This window comes from Taudactylus pleione, unplaced genomic scaffold, assembly GCF_031769625.1.
Source record: "Taudactylus pleione unplaced genomic scaffold, aTauple2 ptg001060l, whole genome shotgun sequence".
NCBI classification, from domain to species: domain Eukaryota; kingdom Metazoa; phylum Chordata; class Amphibia; order Anura; family Myobatrachidae; genus Taudactylus; species Taudactylus pleione.
This window is the reverse complement of record NW_028285461.1, coordinates 1,407,465-1,419,205: the sequence shown is the minus strand read 5'-3', so window position 1 is coordinate 1,419,205 and position 11,741 is coordinate 1,407,465.

Genomic DNA, 11,741 nt, shown 5'->3' with positions numbered 1-11,741 from the left:
CCCCCGAAGAGAGCAGCAGGTCCCCTCCTGCTGCTCCCGGAAAGCTGCCCTGGAATGTCGGCAAGTATGGTTTGTAGACTATAGATGTGTGTTATGCCAGAATGCAATGGAAGTAACATCAGTGACACTGGTGGGGATGCAGGCAGGAAGCCGACGGTTGAAATGCCGACCGCTGGCTTCCTGACTGTCATTCCCAGCAATGTACTAATGACAGGCGTTGAAATCCCGACACCTGTAATTAGACCTACACCGGGAGGGTTAGGTGTAGGCTAGGGTAAGGGTAGGCTAGGGGAAGGGGGGTTAGGGTTTAGGCAGCCCTGGGGGGAGGTTAGGGTTAGGCACCCCGCCCCCCTGGGAGGGTTAGGTTTAGGCTGCGGGAAGGGGGGGTTAGGTTTAGGCACTTAGAGGGGGAGTTAGGGTTAGGCACCCCTAAAGGAGGGTTAGGGTAGGGAGTAGAGTTAGGGGTACTTACCTAAATTAACGATTGGGATCTTCACCCCTGCCAGGCTTCCGCTGTCGGGATTAGAACCGCCGGCCATATTACATACTGATTCCCGCTGGCGGGAGGGGTCATCATTCATATAACTCGTCATATGCCAACGTGATGACATCATTTTAGCATTTTTATCATTCAGTTCAGTGGGTAGGTAGCACTCAATACCACAAGTATATCTGTTGTACAGACAGGGGCACTGAGAGGGGGGAGGAGCAGGTACTAATTACCTAGGCCCTGGCCTGTTGGAGGGGCCAGGACCAGCTGCTAAGGGGAACAAATGTTTACCTTTGCAGTGCGCTGCACCACTTCCCGTACAGCGCATAGTATTTTCTATTACCTTCCGTATTTGGCCGCACCCTCGTCAGTACCCGAGCCCTGCTGCTGTCTCAACGGCCCTGTGTGCAGACATCCAGGAACGACCAGGAGGCTCCTGAAAATCAGGTGGCGCTCCCAGCCACCTGCAGGGGAGGGCAAGTCTCCCAGACCGGCCGCCACCCGTGCGAGTGAAAGTGGACGGACGGGGGGGACGATGACTCGTTTCGAGCTGAATCGCATCATCGAATCCCCGGCCCCTGCTTTACAATGCTAGTAATCTTGACCTAGTATAGCGGTAGGCAGGGCCACGATGACGCCCCTCACACCCACCATTGTCACCGCCACGCCCCCTACAGCGCTGATCTGGCCAGAAAGTCGGCAAGTATGTTCCAAAATATGCTCTTTTGTTTTGTGTATGTAAGAAAATACTAACCAGAATATAGTACTAATATTAATGCTAGAATACAGTAACAAACTCCTTTGCTAATCAAGTGACGGAACAAAGTTAGTTTTATTATTGCACTGAAGACCATAAAAAGGTGATTTTTTTTTTTTTTAAAAACGCCAATATGAGATGTCACTCTGGATGTGAGTGCTATATTTGCATTTGTCTAATGTAAACCTGTCAGCCTCCTTTGCCTGACAATTTAACAGTGTAATTTGAACAGTAGAATCATTAGTGGCTGAGAGGTCAGAGTTCATGGGAAGTCTGTCCTATAAAACGCCACAGTTCTTGCTGATTGGAGAGTGCAAAATGGATGAACTCGTCCCTCAGGTCTCTCTCCATGATGTAAAGTTTGCCTAGAACAATCCTTTCTATCAGTTTGAAGCAGCAGGGTTCCATCAGTTGAGTTACTGATTAACCACACATGTATATATCTCCTCAGTTCATAGTCTTCCATTGTTCATCAGTGCGGCTCAAATATGCAGCATTTCATATCTGTCCGAAGCTCTTATCATTATCCAGCCGACTGATAAGATTCTGAGAGACGTGGTCATTACAGACACTGTAAATTAATGCTGCACTTACAGAATCGGCGTCTGCCGCCGTGCTCCAGCACTGAAGGGGCACCTATTTATTTATTACCAGTTATTTATATAGCGCACACATATTACGCAGCGCTTTACAGAGAATATTTGTCCATTCACATCAGACCCTGCCCCAGTGGAGCTTACAATCTATAATCCCTACCACATGCTCACATACACTCACACACAAACACACACACTAGCAGGGCCGGCTCCAGGGGTCGGAGCGCCCTGTGCCGGCCCTCTCCAGTGCGCCCTATGGGGCGTGGCCTAATTACCATAGGCCACGCCCCATACATGACGTTATAAATAACGGCAGGCTGGGGGGAGCCTCACTAGCTGGGCTTCCCCCAGTCCTCTCCCGTCACTGGATGTCGCGCGCATCATCCATTCAGAGTCTCTGGGGTCCGGCACCGAGTGTGGAAGGAAACCCACGCAAGCACAGGGAGAATATACAAACTCCACACAGTTATTGTCCACAATATATTCACCCCACTTAGGGCTGTAGCACCAGCTGAGTATGGGGGGCAGATCTTTGGTGGAGCAAATTTCTGGTATGGGATGCGGTCAGCAGTAGACTGGGCATTTTGTGATTTGTAGTCCCACTACGGTGAAGCAACTTCCCGGCATGGGTTGCAGTCAGCATTAGACTGGGCATTTTGTGATTTGTAGTCCCACCATGGTGGCAGCCTTACAGTATCTTGATTTAAACTCCTCAAAGCCACCACATCAAGTGTTTTTCCCCTCCATCAGGGGTATCAGCAGGGCTCCACACCCAACATCAGGTGGTTTTCGCATCCACCAGGAGGATTCTGAGCCTTATGCTAATTGCACCATACAGGTCACTATCTTATCTGTGACTAATGCATACAGATGTGTCCACATACATCTATCCTCTGTGCCCCACATAACACGTGAGCGCAGAAGGACTCTGTAGTTCTGAGCATCTTTTCGTGCAAATTTTGCCCTTCAAATGCTTCTTATTCGCACAGTGATGCGAATAGGACACAAAAGCAGCTCCTGCTGATTAAAATGATATGCAGCATGTATATATTCTAGCGTTCCCGCTAGGCTGTTTTAGCGGGGTGCGGCGCCCTGCCCTCCTTCTGGAGGGCAAAAAGCGCCCTGCCCTCACAGCCTGCGGGTGCCGTTCTCACCCGCGGGACGCAGTGTCCCGCAGGTGGAGAAACATGCGGTGACCCGGTCACCGCCGGAGAATAGACGCCGGGCGCATGCGCCCGGCATCTATTCTCCCTTTCTGCAGCGCTTGGGGGCTGCCCGGCATGTCCGTAAGCGCCGGGCACGCCCCCAAGTATGACGAAAAGGGGACGCGTCTTATAGACACGACCCCTTTTCATGACCACGCCCTTTTCGGGCGCGCGCAAGGTTGCCCTCTCTAGCTCCGGCGCCCTGCCTGCCGCCGGAGCTAGAGTGAACACTAATATTCTATGTGCAACTGTGGGTGTATCTACATGCAAAATGCTATATTAGTGTCATCGGCTGTGACGGGGGACGGGCGCCAAATTATAACTTGCCTCCAGCCATCTGGGATGAACTTACGCCACTGGTCCAATATATGGATCCTTGGGATGTAGCGTCCTACTGTATGTTGCGACCAAACACCTTTCCATGTGCGCTTTGCATATTATTTTGAACATCTCTATTTTGATGTTCGGATGAGAATGGTTGGTTTGTTGTTGCAGTTCCCATGGTGACATTCTATCACAGTTGCACCCTGCGCTGCCGGCCACAGCGTCTTCAAGGCTTTTACACAAGCTGCCTCAGAACTTCATAGTTGACCATTTGTAAAAGAAGAGGTGACAATAAAATAAAAAAGGTGATCTTTATATCAAGAGTTATCCTAATACATTTTAGGTGGGACACAGAATTCTTGTTACAGAGGGTATCAATCAATATACCATTTATATCCCAAGAAAAATACTTCTGTTTAGGTCGCAAATAAAATTAAAATTTTCACCTGCTTTTGGAGAAACTAAGTTTTGGGGCCATTCATCAAAAAGGTAACGAAAGCGATATCACAGATATCTCCCCATACACTAGTATCACAGATATCTCCTGCTTACCTTTCTCTCCCGATGTGGCCCACTGTCCCCATACACTAGTATCACAGATATCTCCCCATACACTAGTATCACAGATATCTCCTGCTTACCTTTCTCTCCCGATGTGGCCCACTGTCCCCATACACTAGTATCACAAATATCTCCTGCTTACCTTTCTCTCCCGATGTGGCCCACTGTCCCGGTACACTAATATCACAGATAACTCCTGCTTACCTTTCTCTCCCGATGTGGCCCACTGTCCCCATACACTAATATCACAGATATCTCCCCATACACTAGTATCACAGATATCTCCTGCTTACCTTTCTCTCCCGATGTGGCCCACTGTCCCCATACACTAGTATCACAGATATCTCCCCATACACTAGTATCACAGATATCTCCTGCTTACCTTTCTCTTCCGATGTGGCCCACTGTCCCCATACACTAGTATCACAGATATCTCCCCATACACTAGTATCACAGATATCTCCTGCTTACCTTTCTCTCCCGATGTGGCCCACTGTCACGGTACACTAATATCACAGATAACTCCTTCTTACCTTTCTCTCCCGATGTGGCCCACTGTCCCAGTATACTAGTATCACAGACATCTCCTGCTTACCTTTCTCTTCCGATGTGGCCCGCTGTCCCCATACACTAGTATCACAGATAGCTCCTGCTCACCTTCCTCTGGCGGATTGGCCCACTGTCCCCCATACACTAGTATCACAGGTATCTCCTGCTTACCTTTCTCTCCCGATGTGGCCGACTGTCCCGGTACACTAGTATCACAGATCACAGATACTAGTCACAGATAGCTTCTGCTCACCTTCCCCTGGCGGAATGACCCACTTCCCCATACACTAGTATGGGGATAGAAATTCATCAAGCTCTGAAAATCTAATATTTTTGGAGCTTGGCTGCGGAAGCATTCGCCATCTTTTAGATGGCGTGTGCTCCCGCACTCGGCACTCACCCCGGGTGAAGGAGTGGGAAGGTGTCCCAGGTTGCGATGAGGGATTCTTTTGGATCCCCCTGCCCTTGTCCGTCTCATTCCGCCGGATGCCGGGGCTTTGTGCGCCTGCGTGAACTCTAGTCAGACTCGGCACTGCTCCGAAAGGGAGGCGGCTTTTTTCGGATCCAAAATAAAGTGTCTCCCTCCAAAAAAAGGGACACTTGGCAAGAATAATAATAATAAAAAAATAATAATATCCTTTATTTATATGGTGCCACAAGGGGTCCGCAGCGCCTTACAAAGTACATAAACAGAAATAGTATGAATAAACAAGAAAAAAAAAAAAAAAGACTTACAGCTCAGAACATTGCAGGACATGGAAAAAGGGTTATAAACATTGCTGCATCAGCAGTCATAATACCCAAATATGTAGCGCCGGCTGAACCAAGGTTAGGTGCCGTTGTTGGCAGTGGGGAGGAGATGACGGTATACCGTAAGTAAGGGAAGCACATGAGGGAAGAGGGCCCTGCCCGGGAGAGCTTACAATCTAAAGGGGAGTGGCAGGCAGACATGGGTCACATAGATGGAAGAGACAATGCATATATACAAATGCAATATTCCTGCCTACTGCACATTGAGAATGTACAAAAATCTAAATTATTTGTATCAAGACTGTAGACTGAAGTTGCCGACATAATTGTGCAATACTAGATGGGGTTTAATTAGGATGTACTTTTACCATCAATGTTCTAATTCATTCAGGTATATACCTTCAAAAGGTTCACAGTATAATATTTACGACCTTCCTTACAAATGAGAGACTTTCATTCTGTTCTATTTTGTATTACTAAACACTGAGCAGTTTCCCACCCGTAAAAACCTTCACTTGGAGTTTGAAACTCATCACAGCTCCAACCCAGCAAGAAAAGAGCTTTAAAAGCAGTTCATCATATTCTAAAGCAAAGTGACTGGGAGGTGTGAGTTCTATACATAGGGATGAACACATTGCTGTGTCTCTGTCATCCGCACTGCAGGGGGGACTGCAACCTTTTCGATAAAAGCTTCCATTGAGACTACAGTACTAGCTGCAACCACATCTATTCATTTGTTATGGAACAAAGACAAAGTCGAAAGAGAGGGCAAGCACAGCATGCTGGACGACAATGCTTGTGTGACACCAGCAGTCACTGTACCAGGAGCTGACACTTATACCCTCAGAGGCCAAAACATAATGTGTACAGAGGATGCATCCAAAATGTAGACACGATCCCAGGATCATCCACAGCAAACTGACACGTGTTTATGGAAATTCCCTTAAATCTCCAGGAATTGTTCCCAAGAAAAGTCATTTAATATTCCCAGAGCGTAACTACCACCACAGAAGCCCATGTGTTTGCCTTTGGGCCAAGCATTAAGAAGGAGCCTGAGATACTTGCCCAACTGCATTGGGGCTTATGAACGGGCAGTAGGGATGGCCATCAGAAACCGATGGTTGACAAACACTGATGTTCCACAATTCTAAGGAAATGCTTTTGTCAATTCGATGCTGGGTTTGAGATGCTTGTTTCTGCTGATGATGGAAGGGGTGTCCACAGAAGAGGTTCTTAGTGATTGCGCAAGTTTAGAGTCCAGTACACATGTGCACTATCTAATTGTTGATGGATAGACCATCAAATGTTTAACTTGCGATGGCTACATGTCATCACATGGCATGTGACGATGGCCATCCCTTAATGTGCAATGGAGAACCTTCTCTATTCGATGGCCATTCCTAATGCGCAGTGGAAGCCCTTCACTATTTGATGGCCGTTGTTAATGCACAGTTGAGACCCTTCACTATTAGATGGCCATCCCTAATCCATCGTGAAGACCCTTCACTATTTGATGAACATTCCTAATGCGCAGTTAAGACCCTTCACTATTCAATGGACACTTCTAATGCACCGTGGAGACACTTCAGTGCGCATCCGCTACTGAGATGTGCAAGTTGGGGACATACGGTATAATGTAGAGAGGTATTCCCACCCCTTGCATCCAAATTCTGCTATGAGGCTCTATGGTTGTTCTTTATATCTACAACCAGTTTGTAGAACCAAGGAGCTTCCATGCTCAGCACCCATGTTGCTGGGGAGATAACATTGCTGGCATTGCACTGGATGCTTCTAACCAGGCTATCAGCTGTTAGGAGTTTACATGTAATCTCCCGGCATTATAATATTAATAGGTATACTTAGATGACACAATCACTAACCATTTTGATAAACTTTTAATTGAAGCTTTTCCTGGCAGTTACCCTAGGAGTAGTATCGGGTTCAACATCGGTGGTAGTATCTCATGAACTACAGGTGTACCTTGTCATGTCACTTTGGCAGTACCTGGGGCAAAGCAAATTATTTAGTCTCTACAAATGTTTACCACCCGGTTTCTAAAGTAGTAGTTTATTAGTATTGCCCTCTGGTAAAAACAAACTAGTGGTGGGTACACACTATACAGATATATCTGCAGATCGACTGATCTGCAGATGATGGTCATTCATACACACTGAACGGCCATCATCTATGTCTGCCCGCAGGTCCCGGTGGCCAGGGGACGTGTCCCGGTGGGTGGGGGGGGGGGGTGTCCCGCCCCCCTCCCCGCGGCTGCCTCTGTGTGTGTACGGGTGGTCTGCAGACATATCTGTCCATCAGCTGTGTAGTACAGCCAATGCGATATGTCGGTGAACGCCGACGTTCACCGACATATCGGGGGTACACACGGGCCGACGACCAGCAGATATATTGGCCGATCGATTGATCGGCCAATGTATCTGTCAGTGTGTATCCAGCTTAAATAAAATAGTGATATTTTATACTTTTAGAGAGTGACCAAGCATATAGCAGAATAAGACTTGAAGTATGAGGTTCTCTTGGTGGCCAAGCATAGAATAGGATCTACAGTACCACTAAGTACCAGTACACTTACAGTATGTGGCCACCATTGGATCCATTGTTAACAGTGCAAAACTAGTGATACTACTATGGTGTTTGAAAGGGGCAGGGGAATTATGTTAATGCCTGGCACTTTGTGGGGTCTCTGGTAGATTCATAGATCACTACGTGACCGGAGGCATGCACACCACAAATATTGACATTATATTAATCTCTGATAAGATAATGCCAGGCCAACAGAAGCTACTGCAGCTGCATCGAGTAAAACAAAAGTCATTCTGGGGTGATTACCTGTTATACAGAGTTTTGATCAGGTTTGTGGTATCCATACAATGTGCGAAATTAGTGAAATTGCTGAATCACTCTCGGTAAATTGACATTTTGATAGACAAGCGGCGTCTTCTTTATCGTCTTTCTCTTCGCTTGGTCTTTTGTCTCTGTTCACATTCCCTTAACCTCCTTCTAGTAGAGTTCACTGTTATCCCAAGCAGGCTATGGCCCCAGACCAGGCCTCTATCACATTATCTAGCCCTGGTATTTGGAGGCAGGGGCCAAGCCTTTGTACTGAAGACTCTTTACTTGCAAATTTTAAGCAGTTTAACCCCATCAAATATCCTCCGGAATCAGAGAAAACCTATCCCAGAACCTGACATACCGAATCGTATTAAAATGCGATAGGCGGTGGGTTTTGCCGGCTGAAAATGCCCTTTTAATAGGCCAGGAAAAGGCATTCTAAGCCGAGGCTGCAGAAAGATAGGTTGAAGGCTGGTAATTAGCAGAGTGACAGTCATTGTAACTGAGCTGCCAATGCAAGATGGATGCACTGGGGTTATCTGTGGTGTCAGTGTAGTCAGAGGAACTAACCTCTGAATTCCACCTTTGAAACGAAAATCCGTAGGACTGAAAGCATTCTTTCTTTCTTGTGTGTTGTCTATGGATGTTCTCACCTGTCAAATGACTGGTCTTCTGTATATCCTTACTGAAGCCGGCTGCATTCCTGCAGACTCCATGTCTTTGTTTTGTCCTTCGAGTCTATCCAATTAAGGTACACACAAAATAAAGTTTACAAAGTAGCTTCTCGTCTTATTTATACAGATCATTGGTGGTGTGAATGAGAGGGCACGACGGGGAGGCAGAGGTGTGTTTACCATATAAGCCTAGTGAGGCACAAGCCTCAGACAGAAATGTTTTGGAATTGCAAAAGCTTTGCGTCAGATGCTGCGCTGCACACAAAGGCCCTGATTCAGAGCCGGACGCTCTGACCAGAGCGCTCGCTCTGAATCAGGGCCCACCTCCATTAATATGGAGCGTCCTCCTGGACGCTCGTATAGCTGTGGGTCACCACCCACAGCATATACGAGCGTGCAGGATGATGGTCGCGATGGTCTTGACCATCGCGACCATCAAAACTGCGAGCAAAAGCCTGCGGTTGGGTTTTTCAACCGCAAGGCCAGGAGTGATTTTGGCTCTATCAGAGCCAAAATCACTCCCACTGACATCACTAGTGATGTCAGTGGGGCCGGCTTCAGACGGTAGGCGTTCCCTTGGGAACGCCTCCATCTGGCAGGCACGCCCCCTGGCACACCCACCAAAGGGGGCGTGCTGTCAGTCACCATCGACAGCACGCCCCCTTTGATGAGACACTCCGAGCAAAGGAAAGTCCTTCACTCGTCGGGTCTCGCACATGCGCACGACGGAGATCCCTCCGTCGTGCGCAAGCGCAGTCGGGACCATCGACCCACTTGCGAGCGGACAGCCGCTCGCGAGTGGGTCTGAATGAGGGCCAAAGTCAGCTGTACGGACGTGTCCTGCATGTTTATGCTCTGCACATGCAGCGGAGCCGGACTTCTGCAAATGCAGACGATGCAGAGTTGTATGCAACTCGGGGCCTGATTGAAAGATGAGCGCCATTGTAGCCGTGACCGCTTCTTTTGCTGCAGCACAACGACGTCTGTATGGTAACGCCACAGCCCATGGGATTACGTACAGAATCGCCCACCGACTGCAGTGCTCATCCGCCGCTGTGCGTATTAAGATGCACCATCGGCCGCACATAGGGCTGGTGCAACGTTCGATGACGTGACCAATGGAGGTGCAGAAACTCCATCTGAACATGGTTGGTGAAATCAATGCAACTGCGCCAAAAGTTGCAGTCACTGACGGCGACATGCCCGTGTCTGGCCTGCCAACCCGCAACTGTTAACGCCCAGAAACTTACACTAAATGCCTCTTTCTGCCTCCAAATTCATTCTGCTGCTTTCGGTGATAGCCATCGGAACGCATGCGCAGTACGACTCAGATGCAGAGCGTTGGCCGTTAGCCTCCAACATCAACACTTCGCCCACCTCTAGATCAGGTCTTTGGTCTCAACTACACTTGTGGCTGAAGGGGTGGTAACGGCATTCGCACATAGGTTAAGTTTAGGGAGGGCAGGTCAACGGAGTTGCTGGCTATGTAGAGCTGTGCATATGCAATGATACACTTATTTTCAGACGGAACTTTTGCACTGGCGATAGAACTGGTGCAAGTTTGCCGTTCTGGCGAAGACGGCTAAGACACCAAGCGTACGCCTTCAGGCCGCCTGACTGCAGACTTCTGGGAACAACTCTGCACAGATGGTATGTTTATGAAGCCTGCGGACGGAATGAAGACCGCCGGCTTCCAGACTACTTAATCCTCCCCCTAGCCTAAACCTAACCTCCTGGGGGGGGTGCCTAACCCTGTCCCCCCCGGGAGCCCTAAACCTAACCCTCCCCCAGCGGCTATCCGAACTCAGCGCCCGGCATCACTTCGATCGGGATGCTGGGCGCCGGTCTCCCGGCGTCGGTAAAATGACAGCGCCTAGACTTAGACGCCTGTCATTTAACCCTCGCCGGGATAAAGCAGTCGGGAAGCCGGCTGTCGGGATTACGTCTGCCAGCTTCCCGACCGCAAACCGCCGAATGAGCCTGGCACTCACCAAATCATGTCTGCTGTATTTTTAATTGGTTTTAAAATCTCTGGAGAGGACAGTTGTTTCATTGGCTGTGGACATTTGCAGAAAACTGCAGACAGTACTGCTAAATATACTTTGCTAGAGATTGCATCCAATGATGCAAATTATGATGAGGTTTTCCTTTTCAAAATTGACCCTCTGAAACTTTTTATGCATCATTTTATAATAAAAATAAAAAAAATGGTCGACTAATTCTTTAAATAGCATAACCCTTAGCCACAGATTTAGCCTCACAGTTGCCGCATAATTCATTAAGGTTTTGTTTAAATGTGGTTACAACTTGTTTTATTTATATAGTGGTTCCACCAACCAATTCCCTTTGTGCTCAATGCTTCTCTGTACAATTAACGAACTACCTTGAAATTTGCTGCCACCTGAAGTTTTCCCCCAGTGACAAAAAGTCAAATGACCATAACCGTACTTACAAAACAGCTGGGGCCACAAGTTTTAGCCAAGCCATAAGCGACACACATTGACGGAAAAACTAAGCTTTGACTTTAATGTTATGTGCTGTTCATAAAGCATCATTGCTTGTGCTATACATTGGCTAGACCAGGGGGAAGATAACGTTTCTCTCTTCGGGTACCAGACGTTTGACATTACAAGCCATAAAGGTTTCCGAAGTCACCACTACAGTACATTTACAAAAGCCATAGGGGGTATATTTACTAAAGTGAGAGTTTTTAGAAGTGGAGATGTTGCCCATAGCAACCAATCAGATTCTACTTAACATTTAACTAGCAGCTTCTAGAAGATAATGGCTAGAATCTGATTGGTTGCTATGGGCAACATCTCCACTTCTAAAAACTCTCACTTTAGTAAATTTACCCCATAGATTGGTACTAAAAATGTTAGTGGCTTCCCGTATTTACTTTTTGGAAGTTATTTTGCTCAGGCTAAATTGATAATTTGTAGTCTGGAGAAGAAGACATGCTTCAGAGTACTGTTAGCGTTTACT